Genomic DNA, 17,985 nt, shown 5'->3' on the forward strand with positions numbered 1-17,985 from the left:
GTTTTGAAATCTGTAGTTACTTTTCTTCATCTGTGGGTACCATATTTAAGATGAATCAAGATTTCAGTAAAAATTGTTTTATTGTTAGAATGGCAAATCATTCTGTAGGAGATTGGATGATTTCAGAAGAGATTGTGCTTACTACTTTGGTGCTCAGTTAGTGTCCTGTGACAAAGACAGATCCCATTCTTACAAATAAACAAATTAAGGAGGCTGGAAGAATCTGGCATTTTTCTCTTTGAAGTTATAAGAATTATTATTCAGCCATTTAAATATCTTCTACAAGTTTGTACCCGAAGACTAATAATGAAATGAGCAGGTAAATCAAAGCATCATCCATGAAAACTATTCACTTTCTCAGGTATGATAAAGAAAATCTTCTCTTTTCATTTTTCCCAGTTTATCATGATCCTTACTGCACCAGTGGTCTTAACATTAAGTATCTAGAACATTCACACACCTTTTGGCCTAGGAAGGAAAGTGTATTATTGAACATCAAGCCAGTCATTCTTACATCCAAGTGTTACATACAACCTAATTTGTCAAGCATTACTTTTGCTATAAAGAGAACACAGGAAGGGAGTTCTGCTTAATGGGGGAAAGGGGCGACCATTGGGGAAGTTTCGGATGGAGCATTTTCTTTGAGCTCAGCCTGTACAGCTTTCCCCAGGGCAGTAGAAGAGCCCTGGAATCTGTCAACTTCACTGAAGCTCAGAGTTTCATTTTATCTTTGAAATAAAAATTTCTCTATGTGTTATATTTAGACAACATTTTTTATTTAAAAAGAAGTATTTTTATAACAATCATGGAACTATCTACAGGTCTAAGAACTCCTAGAAGAATCTTTGACTACGAATTTGACCAAGAACAGTGGCTTATGCAACTCTGGAAGCACATGATGTTGAGAATGATCAAATGCAAACAGCATCGAACCTCAGACTTCTTTGACTAAAATGGTGATGTACAATTCTGATCTGAGGGGTTGTCAAAAGACAGGTCAACATCATGCAGAATTCATTTACTGAGGAGGTCAGAAGGTACTACAGAGAAAAACATTTTAAGCGATCAAGATTTATTATATAGATATTTCAGGAAAGATTTGCTCATGAAAATCTAGAATTATGGTGGATATAGTAAGTAATAAAAAGAAACTGAAAGACAGCATTATATTTCTTGGTGGATAAATGAGGTAAAAACATTGGATTCCTTTTACCTCTTCAGTGGCAGGTTAAGTTTTTGTGGATCATTATACTTTTGTGTGACTGTGTGGAAGAACTTCCAACATATTTTGTGTTCTTTCTGGATTTGGATAACACTCAACAGAAGCCTGCTTTTGCCTAAAATGAGTGAATAGTCCTGTTCTAAAACTGTATTGAAGTGTGGAGGCTTCATATGATTTATTAGTACATAATACTGTGTTTGACATTGACCTATTTGTGGACAAGGAATATTCAGTTCACATTCATTGTTCATTATTGTGTTTGAACCACAAATAAATGTTATAGTTCTAGGGCCTGTGCTAGAACTGAACTGCCTGTGAATTCTGCCAAAGAAAACAGCCAGCCTGGATGTTTCAGAGCCCCTTAAGTTTTTGAGGGTTGGTGGATTTTTTTTTTTTTTTTTTTTTTTTTTTTTTTTTTTTTTTTTTTTTTTTTTTTTGCTTTTCAGTGTGTTTTGTTGGGTCCTTTATAAATATCTGGAGTATTGTCTTAACTCCATTTCACCCCTTATGGAGATGCCCTCCTGTGCCATATCTAAATGTCGTGAATGGGAAGTGATTTTGAGACTTTTCCCATTTTGTTGTGCCTTGCTCACCTGTGGATCATGATGGCTCAGTGAGGAGAGAGAAAAGGATATTTATTTAAAGCCAAATGCTTCTCTTTTGCAGATTTTCTTCACACTGTTCCACGTGGACATAGCTTCTTAGCTCTACTAATTTTCATTTTTAAGCATAAGATATCCCTTAGGCCAAAATAAGCTTTGTAATTGAGATAAGTGAAGTTCATAGTCCTATTCTCTATTATAGGGGTCCTTCTGTTTACTATTGATTTTTTGCATACATACTGTGTTTCAGATACATATGTCTAATCCATACCCTAAAGGTTACTCATTTCTCAGAAAAGAAACAGAAGCTTAGATCAATTAAAAGCTTGCCTAAGATGACACTTTAGTAAAAAAAAAAAAAAGGGGGGGGTTAGATCAAATTATCTTAATTTCGCAAATGGTTTGGGAATGATTGGAATTACCCTAGAAAGAGAAGGTTTGTTTGCTTTTGTTTTGTTTTGTTTTAGCACAGGGAGTGCTAAGTGGGATGGTTCTGTTTTGATAACCTGCTTAGATAAAATGAGGGACCAGGCTGGGATAGGGGGGTGGGGTGGATGGGGAAGTGAACATGGAAATGTAGCATGAGGTTGAAGTAAGACAGCAAATTAGAAGAACATTTGATTAAAGGGAGAAGTCACAAGATGCATTTATTTTGTAAAATGTGGTGCTTTCACATCACTCAAAAAAAAAAAAACCCAGAAAAATCTATCTTGCAGTGTGAGCATGTGGTACCTGATAATTAATTGCTTTGTAAAATTGTCATTGATAAAGATTTTTGGATTTTTTTAAATGTAAGAATTACAAGTAAAATAAGTTTGTGCCACAAAACAACTTTGGTCTGAAACAACAATTACACATTAAAAGAGGTGGCGGGCACCAGGGGGCTCAGTCCATTAAGCGTCCAACTCTTGATTTCGGGTCAGTTCATGATCTCCAGGTTCGTGGGTTCAGGGTCTGAATCGGGCTGTGTGCTGACAGCGTGGAGCCTGCTTGAAATTCTCTTCCTCCCTCTCTCAAATAAATAAATAAATACAAAGGTGGGACAGGGTCAGAAGACAACTAATTTGGTATTGAGCGTTCGAAGACTGGAATTCTGCGTAGTTTGACAGGAGGCTGATCAGAGCATCTTCCTTGGTTGTCAGTGTTCTCAGCTAATGACTAATTGCTGCTCTTGCCCAGAAATCCAGAAACTCTGGAGATGAGGAATTCTTTTTGAAACTAATTCCACAGTACATCACCCCTTTTGTTCACCACCACACACTGTACCCTGGCTCCTCTTCCCAAGGGCGGTTCATTGGCACGTCTGTCTGGTAGGGCGGCGTTTTCTGCATAGTAATCAGGCCTCTGCAATTGTGACATCCCTCCCCCTCACCCTAAACTCTTTGGGTTCTTGACACGCGGTGGCAATGCCACTGGTAGAACAAAAATCAAAAGGAGAAAAGGGAAAAAAAAAAGTCTTCTTGAATTTGATGTGACTGCATAGTTCTGCCACGTTGTGGTTAAGGAAACTCCTTTAAAAACTTTCTTCTTCTTCCCAGGAAGCAGCCTTGTGAACAGGCAGGTTCAGAAAGCCAGGGAGCCAACAGATTTTTTCTAGTCATTTACCAGCCTGTCCTACTTTATACCAAGTGCTTAGTGATCACTGTGTACATTTTAAATGGTTAAAATTTGTATTTTGACCCCTTTTAGTATGTGCTAATTTGCAAAACTTTTAAAAGTTGGCTCTTTGGCCACTGTTGTGTGCAGTTTTCATTTTTATTGCCTGTGTGACAAGAGTGGGTAGGGGCAACGTCTCCTAAAGATAGCTCAACATGAGTACATTGAAGGAGGCAGTGCAAGTTTGGCCAGCAAGTGTCCATGTTTTTTCTGTATGTTTAAAAAACAAACAGACCCCTGGAATATTAGAATATTTAGGAGCAAGGTGTTATTGTTTCTTAGACTCACAGAATTTATAACTAGACTTTTATTAACTTGTGTTTTTTATCTTGCACACACAAAAGGGCATACTTAGAAGATGAAAGATTTATCACAAATTGAAATACTATATAGAAGACTAATGTTTCCTATACTCTCTTCAGAAACTTGCCTCGCTAATACTGTATTTTCTGATTCTGGTAAGGCTACATGTCTTGAAAATGGGATTGTGAGGTGTATTTGTTTCCAACCCTGTTGATCTTGCTCTATTCAGATGCCCAGATGATTGTGGACAAATTCTGCTCAGTTTCCAAAACCCAAGGGAGTTCCCATATGGTTATTTTTCTGAAAATCCTGACTTAGTAAGATATAAGCATCCTTTTGGAGGGGGTCACAGATTAAATTCCTTGGATGCCTTACCTCAGATGCTAAGGAAGAAATTTACACTCACTCAATAAATGTTTATTGATACCTACCATGTGCCAGGCACTGAAATGTGTATTCTTTAACAGTGGGTTAGCCTGGAAGAACTACTCTTGATCATTAGTAGTTTCTCAGTTCAGCACAGCAGCATTCTGACCATTGCTGGCAGCTCTGACCTTCATTCCTGTCCTATTTGCTGCCATTTTCCAAGGACCTTGGGATTATAGAATGTCAGACTTGAAAGATATATAGACTTTCTAGTCCACTTCTTTCATATGATTCATGAGGAGTAATGTAGGACTTCATATGCATACTCCCAGTTGGTCTCAAGATCACCTCGAGTTTCTCTAATTTAAATGTAAGTATCTTTAATACTGAGAGTCATTTTCAGAATGCTTGAGTTGGGTGAGATCTCTAGTTCAACCCCTTGAAAAACTGATGGGTGGATAAATTAACACTCCTACTTAAAGATGGTTGAGAATTGGCTATCACAGACATATTACAAGTAGTTCTGCCAAAGAGGCTTATGCTAACCAGGAATTATCTTTTTACTCTCAGAGGGATATGGACCATAGACTAGATTTGAGATGTAGTCCAAATAAAGTAGAAGGATGATTAGAGAACTTTTCAGAACTTGTTAAATTAAAAAAAAAAACCCAAACCCAATCCTTTTCTGATGCTGCTATAATTTCTCTATCAAAAACAAGATCCAGAAACAAAGATGCCCTGACAACAATCAGGAAACCAAATATCCTACCTGCTGGCCAACTCTATGGGTTGTGAACACAGTGTACCATTTGGGATACCTTTGAGTTGTCTTTAGGTTTATTTGAAAACAACTCCAGTGTGTTCATGAGTGGCAAACAATTTAAAAGCTCTTTATGGCCTTGGTACTTTTATAAAATTTAGCATTTCCAGTAGTTCTTCAAAGTTTGAAGAGAAGTATGCTGTTATCACAGAGAAAAAAGTAAAAGCTTAACTTTTTTTTTTCTTTACCCCTCCCCCACAGCGGTCAGAACACTGGCTCTAATTTCCCTGGACAGATTTGTTTCAGGCTCAAGATAGCTGCTTAAGCAGTTCATGTGTATAGAACTGTGTAGAACATGTATCCTTCTGTTAACACTGAGGTGGCCAGAGTGCTTCCACCAGCTGCAGAGGTGTGTTAGCTGGGCCTCGAGATTTTTGCCTTAATCCAGATGGACAGTTACCAGAGGACATGATGCAGAAGAGGTTATTGGAGGTTAGTTCTGAAATGTCTTTAAGATCAGCCTACTGTAATTCACATTCAGTAAAGCAGTGGTTTATAACTGGTAAGCTGAGTAAATGGATTATCTCTAAGCCTTACTATTTTTAGCCTTTTCCCCAAAATGAATGGTGAATTGTCACGTCTCTTCCAAAAGCTTTTGTTCCCGTGAGTGCTTAGAGATGAGATAGAGCCCCATCATTACTCCTAAAAGGAAGGCAGTGGGTGGGAATGGTTGTACTGACTCGGGGTAATGTCCAACATTCAGAGAGAGGCCCTGGGAGTTAATACTCTGGTGCCCATGGACCTAGGGTCTAGTCCAGGTTTAGCTACTTAGTAGCGGAGTGAATATGATAAAGCTCTGGGTCTTGATCTCTTTAGTTTTAACATTAGCCAAAATACTGTCTGTCCTGTGTACTACTTTTAAGGTGGTGGTGACAGTAGAGTATTGAGATTGAAGATGGTATTATTAAGAAGGAGAGGACAGAAGGCTAAATAACAGGCAAGTGAATTTGTTTCTCACTGTGTCTAATGCTATGGATCACCGTAGGGTGAATGTATTTGTGTTTCTGGGTCAGCCACATGGGACAACAAAGTGATCTCTTAAATTGGAAAGCAATGTTGTTCTTACTTGGCTATTTCTTCATATCCTTTTCTATGTCACACCCCTTTAGTGGTGCACATCATGGTCCTTCTGTTGTAGCTTAGTACCTGACAGCATGTATATACATGCAGGTAATGTACCTAGAGGCTTTAATTTGACCTGGCTGCTTTTTCCCTAGGCTAGAGTCCTTTCATTAAAGTCAGAAGATGTGCGTATTTGATGAAAAAAAAAAAAAATATATATATATATATATGTATATATATATATATATGCACATACATACACTTTCAAAAAGAAAAAAGTTGGAGAAGACCTGTTATAATCCTTCTTAATTTAGGTGTTCCTTGCAGATTTGGTCATTTGCACATGAGCTATTTATTTAGGTTCATTAAGAGATTTTCTGTTCTTTGTTTTCTGTGTTTTGTTTTTATCTATGCATAGGCTTTATAGTTTATTGCTTTAAGAGGAGAAGAATTGGATGGATTTATAATTTATTTAACTATTTCTTTGTTGGAGAGCACTTGTTATTTTTTCCCTTTATTTTAATATTCTATAACTTATAGTTACTGTTTTTATAATTTTATTTTATTTTATTTTTATACGTTTATTTTTGATAAAGACAGAGCATGAGTGGGGGAGGGGCAGAGAGCGAGGAAGACACAGAATCTGCAGCAGGCTTCAGGCTCTGAGCTCTGAACTGTCAGCACAGAGCCTGACGCAGGGCTCAAACTCATAAACCGTGAGATCATGACCTAAACCGAAGTCAGATGCTTAACCGACTGAGCCACCCAGGCGCCCTGATAATTTCACTTTATTTTAATATAATTTTTAAAAATACTTATTTATGTTTGAGAGACAGAGCGTGAGCAAGGGAGAGGTAGAGATGGAGACACAGAATGTGAAGCAGGCTCCAAGCTCTGAGCTGTCAGCACAGAGCCCGATGCGGGGCTCAAACCCATGAACTGTGAGATTATGACCTGAACCAAAAGTCACATGCTTAACTGACTGAGCCAATCCAGGTGTCCCTGTTTTTATAATGTTAAAATAAGAGGAATGCATCTAAGTGTTCTGTAAATTGCTAAGGTTCTAACTGTGGACTCCTGACTAGGAATTCACAGTAAACTAGCTACAGGGAAATTTGGCTACAAGAAATGCAATAGAATTGAGCAGAGGATTCCGTGTTTGTAAGTGTGTACAAATGAGTCACGAGACTGAACCTCTCAGCTCAATAGGCTGAGCCTCTTCTTTGTGCTCTGAGTCAAAGAGGAAAAAAAGTAAAGGACTGATGTGTGTGTGTGTGTGTGAGAGAGAGAGAGAGAGAGCGCGCACGTGCACACACGCGAGAGCGAGTGAGAGAACACATTTCAATTCTGTGGCCTTTACAAGTAAATATGTGATAGGGGTAAGAGCTGGCAAAATCTGAAGCTTATAGGTGCAGTTTAAACAATTCAGAGGACAACCCCCACATGTTTCTTGTCTTTATGCTTTTTACTTTTTTTTTTGGATTTTTGTTACTTCTCCTGCCTGCCCCCCCGCGCCCCCCCCCCCCATTTGTGACCCAAGGAGGATGAAGACCTTTTTCTTACAATCCTGCTGTTCGAAGCATTTGGATAATCTTAAAACGAAATAAAATTATCTCTTAAAAAAATTTTTTTTAACGTTTATTTATTTTTGAGACACAGACAGAGCATGAACGGGGGAGGGTCAGAGAAAGAGGGAGACACAGAATCTGAAACAGGCTCCAGGCTCTGAACTGTCAGCACAGAGCCCGACGCGGGGCTCGAACTCACGGACCGCAAGATCATGACCTGGGCTGAAGTCGGACACTTAACCGACTGAGCCACCCAGGTGCCCCTAAGATTATCTCTTAAAAAAGAAAAAAACAACTATGAGGCGTCTGGCTGACTCAGTCAGTGGACCATGAGATTCTTGATCTCAGGGTTATGAGTTTGAGTCCCGTGTTGGGTGTAGAGATTACTTAAAATCTTTAAAAGCAAACAGAAACTATGGTGATTTATTGTGAAATTAACCTGAGGGGAAAAAATTAGTCTATTGAATGGTATAATTTGAGTGTAATAAAATTTGCCATTTTATGTGCAGAATGTGAGTTTTGATAAAGGTATACAGTTGTGTAACATCACAGTCATGATGTAAAGCATTTCAAACATTTTCATCACCACCCCTTGTACTCATTTCCAGCCATTCCCCTCCCCCTGCTTTTGGCCCCTGGCAACATCTGAGCTGCCTTTGCCTTTTCTGGAATTTTATATAAATGGTGTCATACTGTATGTAGCTTTTTGTGTTAGCTCCTTTCACTTAGAATAGTGCATATGAGATTCATTCCTGTCTTGTGTTTTAATTGCTATGAAACATTCCATTTTGTGAATATTCCATGAGCAGAATATTTTATCCATTTATCTATCAGTAGATGGACTTTTGGGTTATTTCCAGTTTTTTGTTGTTGTTGTTGTTTTGTGTTTTGTTTTTTTTTTTTTTTTTACTATTATGAATAAAGTTGCTTGGAGTATTCACATTCACGTCTTTGGGGATATATTTTTCCATTTCTTGGGGATAAATCCCCAGGAATAGGATTGCTGGGTCATATGTACAGTGCATGTTAATTTTATAAGAAACTGCCAAACTGCCAGACCACCAAACCAGCAGTATAGGAGAGTTCTAGTTGTTTCCCGTCCTCTCCAACATTTGAATGGTTTGTCAGTCATTTTACTTTTATCCACTGTAGAATGTATTGAGTGTGTAATGGTAGATATCTTATACTTTTAATTTGCATTTGCTTCATTAATAATGTTAAGCATCTTTCTATGTGCTTATTTCTGATTTGTAAATCTTTGGTCAAGTGTTGAAACCTGCCTTTTTCAAAAATAGGAATATTTGTGTTCATACTATTCAGTTATAAGAGTTTTGTTGTATTTTGTTTTAATCTTTTAATGTGAAGAAGCACATTGATTTTCAATGTTAAACCAACCTGGTATTGCTGGAGTGTATCTGACTTTGTCATAACATGTTACCTTTTGTGTTGCTAGATTCAAGTTGCTAAATTTTTGTTAAGGATTTTTGTGTCTGTCTTCATGAGGGATATTGATCTATAAGTTTCTTTTAATATTTTGTCTGGTTTTGATAATCAGAGTAATGGTAGTCTCAAAATGAGTTGGAAATTGTTCTTTCTTCTGTTTTCTGGTAGAATTTGTATTATCTTTCCCTTCAATGTTTGGTAGAATTCAACAGTTGATCCTTAAGAGCCTGGAATTTTCTTTGTAAGGTTTTTAATTACTGATTCAATTTATTTATTAAATAGTGAGGCTGTTGGTTTTTAAATTTTTCCTGGAGTGAGGTTTGACAGTTTGTGCCTTTCTAGAAATTTGTCCATTTCATTTAAGTTGTCAAATTTATGAACATAGAGGTGTTTATGTTATTCTCTTATTATCCTTTTAATATATGTATGACCTGTAGGGATTTTGTTTTCATTCTTGATATTGATAATTTGTTTTCTGTCTTTTCCCTTATTCTGGCTAGAGCCATATGATTATTGACTTTTTCAAAGAATCAGCATTTGGTATCATTGATTTTTCTCTGTTGTTTTTATGTTTTTAGTTTCATTAATTTCTGCTCTTTATTTTCATTCTGCTTGTTATGGGTTTAATTTGCTCTTTTTCTGGTAACTTAGGATGGAAGGTTAGACCATTTATTTGAGACTCTCCTTTCCTAATACAAATATTAAAAGATAAATTTCCTTCAAGCAACTGCTTTAGCTACATATAACAAGGTTTTTTACTTTCAGCTGAAAATACTTTCCAATTTAGCTGGTGATGTCTTTCTTGATCTATGGTTTATTTAGAAATGAATTATTTAATTTCCACATATGTGGAGGATTTTCTAGATTTTATTTATGTATGTATGCATGCATGTATGTATGTATGTATGTATGTATGTATGTAAGCAAGCTCTGCCCCCAACATAGGGCTTGAACTCATGATCTCAAGATCAAAAGTTGCACAGGCTCTACAGACTGACAAGCCAGGTGCCCCTCTATTATTACTTTCTAACTTAATCCTTTTGTGGTCAGAGAATCTACTTTGTATAATTTCAGCCTTCTTAAAAATTTATGGAGACTTGTTTATAGACTACAATTTGGTCTGTCTTGGTGAATGTTTTATGTATATTTGAAAAGAATATATATATTTTTGGGTGTGTGTTCTATAAAATGCCAGTTAGGTCAAGGGGGTCAACTTCATTTGGTGAGTGCTTGTTATATTAATTACTGTGAAATGAATTTTGAAATTCCAGCTGTAATTGTGGATTTGTCTACTTCTTTTTTCAGTTCTCTTTTTGCTTCGTGTATTTTGAAATTCTGTTGCTGGCAGATAAACATTTAAGATTGTTCTATATCTTCTTGATACATTGGCTCCTTTGTTATGGAATGTCCCTCTTCATCCTGGCAATATTCTTTGTTAAAAATCTGTATAATAAAGGTAATATAGTACCACTACCACTCCAGCTACTTTTGTTTAGTAAGCTACTTTAACTTTCTTTCGATTACTATTTGTATGGTACCTCTTTTACCCTCCTTACACTTATAACCTATCTCTGTGTTTAGACACAACTAATCTTTGTATGTATGTATGTATGTATGTATATAAGCAGCATATAATTAGTTGGGTCTTGTTTTTGTTGTTGCTATTATTTAATCCAGTCTGACACTCTCTGCCTTTTGTTAGGAGGGTTTTTAAAAAGACCATTTCACATAATGTAATTGTGATTTGTTTAGGTTTAAATCTACTATCTTGTTGTTAGTTTTCTATTTGTCCTGTGTGTTTTTATGTTCTTTTCCTGCCTTCTATTAAGTAGTTATTGTTTCAAGGAATACCATTTACCTAGCATATTAGCCACATCCCTTTGTTATCTTATAATGGTTTCTCTAGTGTTTTACATGTTTAACCAATTATAGTCAGTCTCCAAATAAGACTTTATGTAGAATGTAAGATCCTTAAAATAACATGCTGACATTTCTCCCTTCCTACTCTTAGTTCTATTTTATGTCTACATGTTATAAACATGTTATAAATGATATATTACTAGGTTGCTTTAAATAGTCCTTGTCTTTTAAAAAGATTAAAAATGAGGGAAGAAAATCTCTATCATGTATTGATAATTTCTGGCTTTTCATTCCTTTGATGTCCATCTGATAGCATTTCTTTCTGCTTGAAGAACTTTCTTATGACATTTCTTACAGGGCCGCTCTGCTGGCAGTGAATTCTCTCAGCTTTTGTTTGTCTGAAAGTCTTTATTTTGTCTTCAATTTTGAAAGACAGTTTTACTAGGTATAGAATTCTGGGATGATGGTTTTTCTGTTCCCTTATTAAGGGTGTTCCTCCATTGTCTTCTGTCTTAATAGTTTATGAAAAGCACTTTGCTCTCATTCTATCTTTATTCCTTTTTGAAAAATTTTAATTGAAATTCCAGTTAATTAACATAGTGCAATATTAGTTTCAGGTGTACAGTATAGTGATTCAACACTTGCATACCTCACCTGGTGCTCATCACAACAAGTGCACTCCTAATATCCCCATTATCTATTTAACCCATCTTCCTGCCCACCTTCTGGTAACTATCAGTTTGTTCTCTATAGTTAAGAGTCTGTTTCTTGGTTTGCCCTTCTCTTTTTCCCCCACCTTTGCTCATTTGTTTCTTAAATTCCACATTTGGGTAAAAATCATATAGTGTTTGTCTTTGACTGACTTATTTTGTTTAGTGTAATACTCTCTCTAGCTCCATCTGTGTCATTGCAAATGGCAAGACTTCATTCTTTTTTATGGCTGAGTAATATTTCATTGTGTATATATATGCCACATCTTTATCAATCGATTGATATTTGGGTTATTTCCATAATTTTTAGATAATGCTACTCTAGGTAATGCTGCTATAAACATAAGAGCACATGTGTCCCTTTTGGTTAGTATTTTTGTATTCTTTATCTTCTTTTATTGTGTCTTTTTCTCTGACTGCTTATAATTTTTCTTCTTTATCACTAATTTCAATATGATTTGCCTTTGTGTGGTTTTCTTTATATTATTCTATTTGGGGTTTAAGTTTTCTTGGATCTGTGGGATTATAGTTTTTAGCAAAAAAAAATTATTTTAGCTATTATTTTTCAATTATTTTTTTCCTGTCCTCTTCCTCTCTTCTTCTTGACCTTAATTACAGATATGTTAGATAGCTTCATGTTGTCTTCCCACAGGTCACTGATACTCTTTTAATTTGTTTTTCAGTCTTTTTTGCTCTCTATGCTTCATTTTGGATAGTTTTGTTGTGTGTTAAAGTTTACTGATCTTTTGCAATGTCTAATCCACTGTTAATCCCATCCAGTATATTTTTTTATTTCAGATATTACATTTTTCTTTACTGAAAGTGCCACTGGATTTGTTTTTTATCTATCCCTTCTCTGCTTCCTTTTTCTACCTGGAATATATTTAGAATAACTTTTTAACAACTGTATTGAGACATAACTCACATTGGCATGTAATTTATCCATTCAAAGTATATAAATCAATGCTTTTAGTACATTAACAGAGTTGTGCAATCATCACAATCTAATTTTAGAACATTTTCATCACCCCATAAAGAAACTCTTTACCCATTAGTCCCCATTCTGTATCGCTCCTCTCCAGCATACACAACCACTAATCTACTTTCTGTCTCTATAAATTTGATTATTCAACAAATTTCATATAAATGGGATCATATGATACATGGTCTTTTGTATCTGTTTCTTTTCACTTAGCATAATGCTTTTAAGGTTCATCTATGTTGTAATATGTATCAGTACTTCTCTTTATGGTTGAATAATATTCTACTTGTATGGATATATCACGTTTTATTCATTAGTTGATAGACATTTGGATTGTTTCAATTTGGGGGCTATTATGAATAGTGCTGTTGTGAACATTTATGTACAAGTTTTTCCATGGACATGTATTTTTATTTTGGGTATTTGCCTAGGAGTGGGATTGCTGGGTCATATAGTTACTCTATGTATAACCTTTTGAGGAACTATCTGTTTTTCCAAAGAAGCTATACCAGTATAATAACCTGTTTAATGCCCTTGTCTACTAATTCCATCATCTCTTGTCATTTCTGGGTCTGTTTCTATTGATTGGTTTTTCTCCTAGTTATGAGTCATAATTTCCTCTTCCTTTTCATGCCTGATAAATTTTACTTGGATACTGTTCTTAGGTGCTAGATTTTGTTGTATTCCCTTAAATAGTACTGGACTTAGTTCTGGCATGCAGTTAAGTTACTGGAAATAAGTTGTATCATTTTTTAAGCCAGCTGTTGGGCTTTATTAGGATAAGTCCAGAGCAGCCATTAGTTTAGGGATGATTTAGCTCCAGTTCTAAAACAAAACTCTTCTGAGGATTTTATCTGATGGTGTGAGTATTATGAATTATTTCTGCTTTTGTTGGTGAAAACATGAACTATTCCTAGCTCTTTTTGAGCTCTGGGACTTAGACCAACTGTTTTTGGTGCTTTTCTCCCTAACTTTAAGTGGTCTCCTCTCACAAAGAACTCAGCCTGAGATTCTAAAGGACCTTTGCACTGCTCCCTCCTTCCAGGTGTGCTGCCTTGCCAATTCTAGCCAGCTTGGCCTCCCTGAATCCTGATCTCTGCCCCCCTCAACTCAGTATGACTGCCACACTCTGAGTTTTCCTTTCTCTATGTTGTGGCTTGGAAACTGCGATGATCAGGCAATCATAGGACATGCTCATTTGTTTCACTCTCCTCAGGAATTAAGTCCTACACTGCCTGTTGTCCAGTGTCTGAAAATAATTGTTTCATATATTCTGTCTGGTTTTCTAGCTGTTACTCCATCATAGCTGAAATCCATGATAAATGCGATGTCAGTGCCAAAGCCTGCTGCTGTATTAACCATTTAAAGTAGAGCTTGTTATATATAGGAAGAAGAAAAAGAGTTAGTGTTACCTGTGAAGCCAAGGCAGGAGACATTCTGCATGTATACTACAGAAATGGTACCTTTACTTTGTAACTTAGGGCATTTGTGATTTTCAATACAGTAGTCACTGTTGGAAAAATTGCCCCTTTTAGTCATCCAAGTAATATTTATTAAATATCCACAGAGTACTTGGTGCTGTGCCAGGCATTATTTTGTATTCGTACTTTTTTTTTTTTATGTTTATTTTTGAGAGAGAACACAAGCGGGGGAGGGGCAGGGAGAGAGAGGGACAGAGGATTTGAAGTGGGCTCTGTGCTGACAGCAGAGAGCCCAGTGTGGGGTACGATGTGATGAACCATGAGATCATGACCCGAGCCAAGTTGGACACTCAACCCACTGAACCACCCAGGCACCCCTCTTATTCCTACCTCTTTTTTTTTTTTTTTTCCTACCTCTTAACAGTTGGAGTATGCCAAACAAATGAAATAAAAATAATTTTGCTATTCTGGTTACCAGTTAGATTCTTGGATTTATCTCTCAGGCTTTGACATTCAGAAACTGGGAGTAGAATATAGTATATTCTCAGCTGTAAAGTTGATCTCATTTCCTCACTGGCCATCTGTTTGTTTGTTTCCAAGAATAACAAAAATTTCATAGCCATATATGTATTATTTAATTACTTAAAATAATGAATGGGCTGAACCATGCTTGCCCCACTTTTGAAACAGTTCCTCCTATAGGCTGTTGCAGTAGGAAGCTAATACCTCTGATTAAGAATAAAGACCAGACCTACATAAGCATATGTTGTACTGCTGTATCTGAAGTCATGAGGGTGTGATTAATGGTCCTTAAGAGTTTTAATTTGGCGTGTCTTACTCCTAAATCTCACTTAAGCTTGGTTGCAAAGCCTTACAAATGAGTCTTCTGTACATGCCAAGCTAAGACAAGTCACTGCCTTTTTGGGGCCTCATTTCCTAATCCTGTCTGGGTTCCCTACAGGTTAAATTACAGGACAAAGCTTGCATGGAGTCGTAGGGAATCTTCACAGATCATTCTTGGAGCAGAGGAGTTAAGTAACATTCTTTGCCTGAAAGCATGGTTCATTTCCTAAGCCCAGTTCTAACAGTGTCCTCTTTTAAATCTTTAAGTTAATTAAATCCTTTCATTATATTTTTGGGGTCAGAAAAACAGACCGTGCTTGTACTCAGGAGTGTAGAAACACACAGCATCATTGACTAATTACTTTCTTAGAGGTCTTACATGGCTTTATGCTGCCTTTTGATTTGTTTTCATGTGTGAAACATTTTTTCTTAACACATTTAACAGTACATAGTTTTTTGTCTGCCCTTTCCTTAAATAGGAGGGTGACAGTTTCTTTAGGAGGAAAATATATGATGATAAGTGACCTCAGTTTATTTCATGTGGGATGTAGATGTTTCCCGTAAAAATTAAAGTTAACTGTTTTTTGCAGATAGGGCCCCTGTATTTTTTCCATAGCACTTTATAGATGGAAGGGATTGTGTGTGTTTAAAGACATGATGCTTTTCTGGAGGAGCTGGAATCCTTTGTATTATTAAGTCATGTTTCTGAGTCTGAGGATTAGAATACCTCTTTGATATGTATCTTGGAATGAGCTAATAATTTGTTTATAATAAGAATTTTATTCTTCAATAGCAGCTGTTCTTGGCAGCTTATTACAAAAAAATTCAAGTTGTAGTCTTTAATCTGGGGTGGGATTAGGGGAGAACAAAATACTATTAATGATTTTACTTGATACAAGTTTGGTTTATTTGATACAACTAGTGTCTTTATCGCATACTGCTTTATTACTGACATTCAGCAAATGATTCCCTCTGTGCCTGCAACCTTCTGCGATATCCAAAATGTAGGTACTTAAATGTTTGAATGAATGACACAACCTAAAGTATTCAAATGCTTACTAAAAGGATGCCTTGTATACCCCTACTTCCAAAGAGAATTTTGAGGATGACTAGTATTTCAATTGTTCAAGTTGGATAATTTTGTTTGGATGGAGAATCTATGTTCTTGTGAAATTGAAGTTTATGAAATAAGATTGGAAAAAAATAGAGTGTATAATTGGGCACATCCTGTACTGCTTAGTGAATCACCAACCCAGTGTAATTGCCATTAAGCATTTTGGAAACCAGACTTGTATGTTCTTGCTCTGCCTGTAAAGCTAGGAGTTGCCCAGGGGGAGCAGCAGTTCATCTGGGCTAGAGTCATTGGAGTGACGCGTCGAGCCCCTGCTCATGTGTGTAAGCCATTTGCCTTGCTGGCTGACTGCTGATGTGAGTTGTGAAGGCATCAGATGCTGTCATACCAAAGCAGGACCTTCCTTGGTCATTTTTAAGGCCATGACAGGAGTCACGTTCAAAATATAATTAATTAATAAGGCGCAATGTCCAGGAGAAAAAATTAATTGTATGTGTAGTTCATGATGTACCTTAGCTACTGCAATGAAAAATCATTGGAATGAATCTCTTACCACATTGGCCAGTCCCTCATCAGTCCAGTACAAACCTGCTTTGGGAGGAGTAGATGGATCATTAAGATGAAGATGCCTGAAAAAGTGAAATCCAAACCTAGGGCCAATTAGGTATTCCTATCCTTCTGACCTCATAATGTGTAAAAGTTTTCTAAGCGCTCTTAGAATGGCATGCCACAGGACGTGTGCATGTGCGTTTTTCTGGGAAGTGGGTGCATCTCACTCACTGGACTCTCAGAGGAGTCCACAGGATGAAGAGTCACTGACCTGGAGTGACAGGTATGGTTGTGAAAAGAAAGGCAAAGTTTTAAACCCAGTAAAAATGTCAGTACTTATCTTTGGAAGAAAAAGGAGCAGTTATTGACCTTCATCCGTTCCTGCGTACAGCACCCCTCTCACTCCAAGCCCTGAATCCTTTTAAGGAAAGACTTTGATTTCCCTTGTGGGCAGTAGTGTTTCCAGTAGTTGGTTAGGCTACTGTGTGAGATATGGAGCTAATTTTTAAAGAACTTTTTGCATTGGAAGTACTTTTTCTTCTCCTTTGTCAACAGTGCTTGGCTTTCCTTTGAGAATTCCAGTGGTCTACAAGTCCCCAGCACTCTAGCCCTTGTGTGCTCCTGCAGGGTTATGGTCTTTCACATTGAGTCAAGTGAGTCTGAAATGGAAGATACCTGTCTTTGAATCCCAACTCCACTGTGGATTAGCTGTATGACTTTGAGCAAGTCACCTAGTCTCTTTGAACCTCAGATTGGTTTTTGTTTTTTTTTTGGCTATGGAATAGGGATAGTAGCTCCCTATGTTGAAGGGCCTTTGTAAGAATTAAAAGAGATAATGAATATAAAATGCCTTGCATACCACTTGGCACTTTGTGAGCTTCCAGTAAACCTTAGCTGCTGCTATTAGACCGTGTGCATATTGGTGAATGTGTAATCTCTTCTTTTCCCCACTTGGTTGTCAGCAACTTGAGGGCAGGAATCATGCTTTATTCTTGGTCTGTCATCCGGATTGCCTAGAATAATAATTGTTGGTTGCTTTTTCAATGTGGTCCTGAGTCCCTGAATCATTCCGTGTCATAGGCATGTGTCTCAACTATTCCAGTTTTAATATGTGGAGCACAGGGCACTTGTCAAGTGCTCTTAGAGACATTCCTCGGGCAGAAATGGTGGGATTTTTGGCTTCATTTTATTGGCCAGGTTGAGTTTGACTCTTTGGTCATGGTGTTTGGTGAGGTTCAGTCTTTGAGGTTTTGTAACTTCTTACAGTGTCAAGTCTATACTCCTTGGATAAGACAGAGACTTAAGTTCCATTCCCTCATAAATAGGGGAAAGGGCAGCTTCAAGTCCTATACTGTGAATGGTGGGTCAGCTCTTCCTTTTTGTACCATTTCCTGTTGGCAGCATCCTCCATTCCCAACCCCGACCTCAGCCCCGCCTAAGGCTGAGCCCTCTCAGTGTGGTCATACCCTTATCAGTCTGTATTCCTCCCAGAACATAGATTAACTC

The 17,985-nt window shown here is 37.0% G+C and overlaps 1 protein-coding gene across 3 annotated transcripts in view; it reads left to right on the forward strand.

The window, feature by feature from the left end:
- Positions 1-17,985, forward strand: part of FOXO3 (forkhead box O3) — a 125,998-nt gene that overhangs the window by 41,888 nt on the left and 66,125 nt on the right. The window lies entirely within an intron of this gene.

Source organism: Lynx canadensis, chromosome B2, assembly GCF_007474595.2.
Source record: "Lynx canadensis isolate LIC74 chromosome B2, mLynCan4.pri.v2, whole genome shotgun sequence".
Classification (NCBI taxonomy): domain Eukaryota; kingdom Metazoa; phylum Chordata; class Mammalia; order Carnivora; family Felidae; genus Lynx; species Lynx canadensis.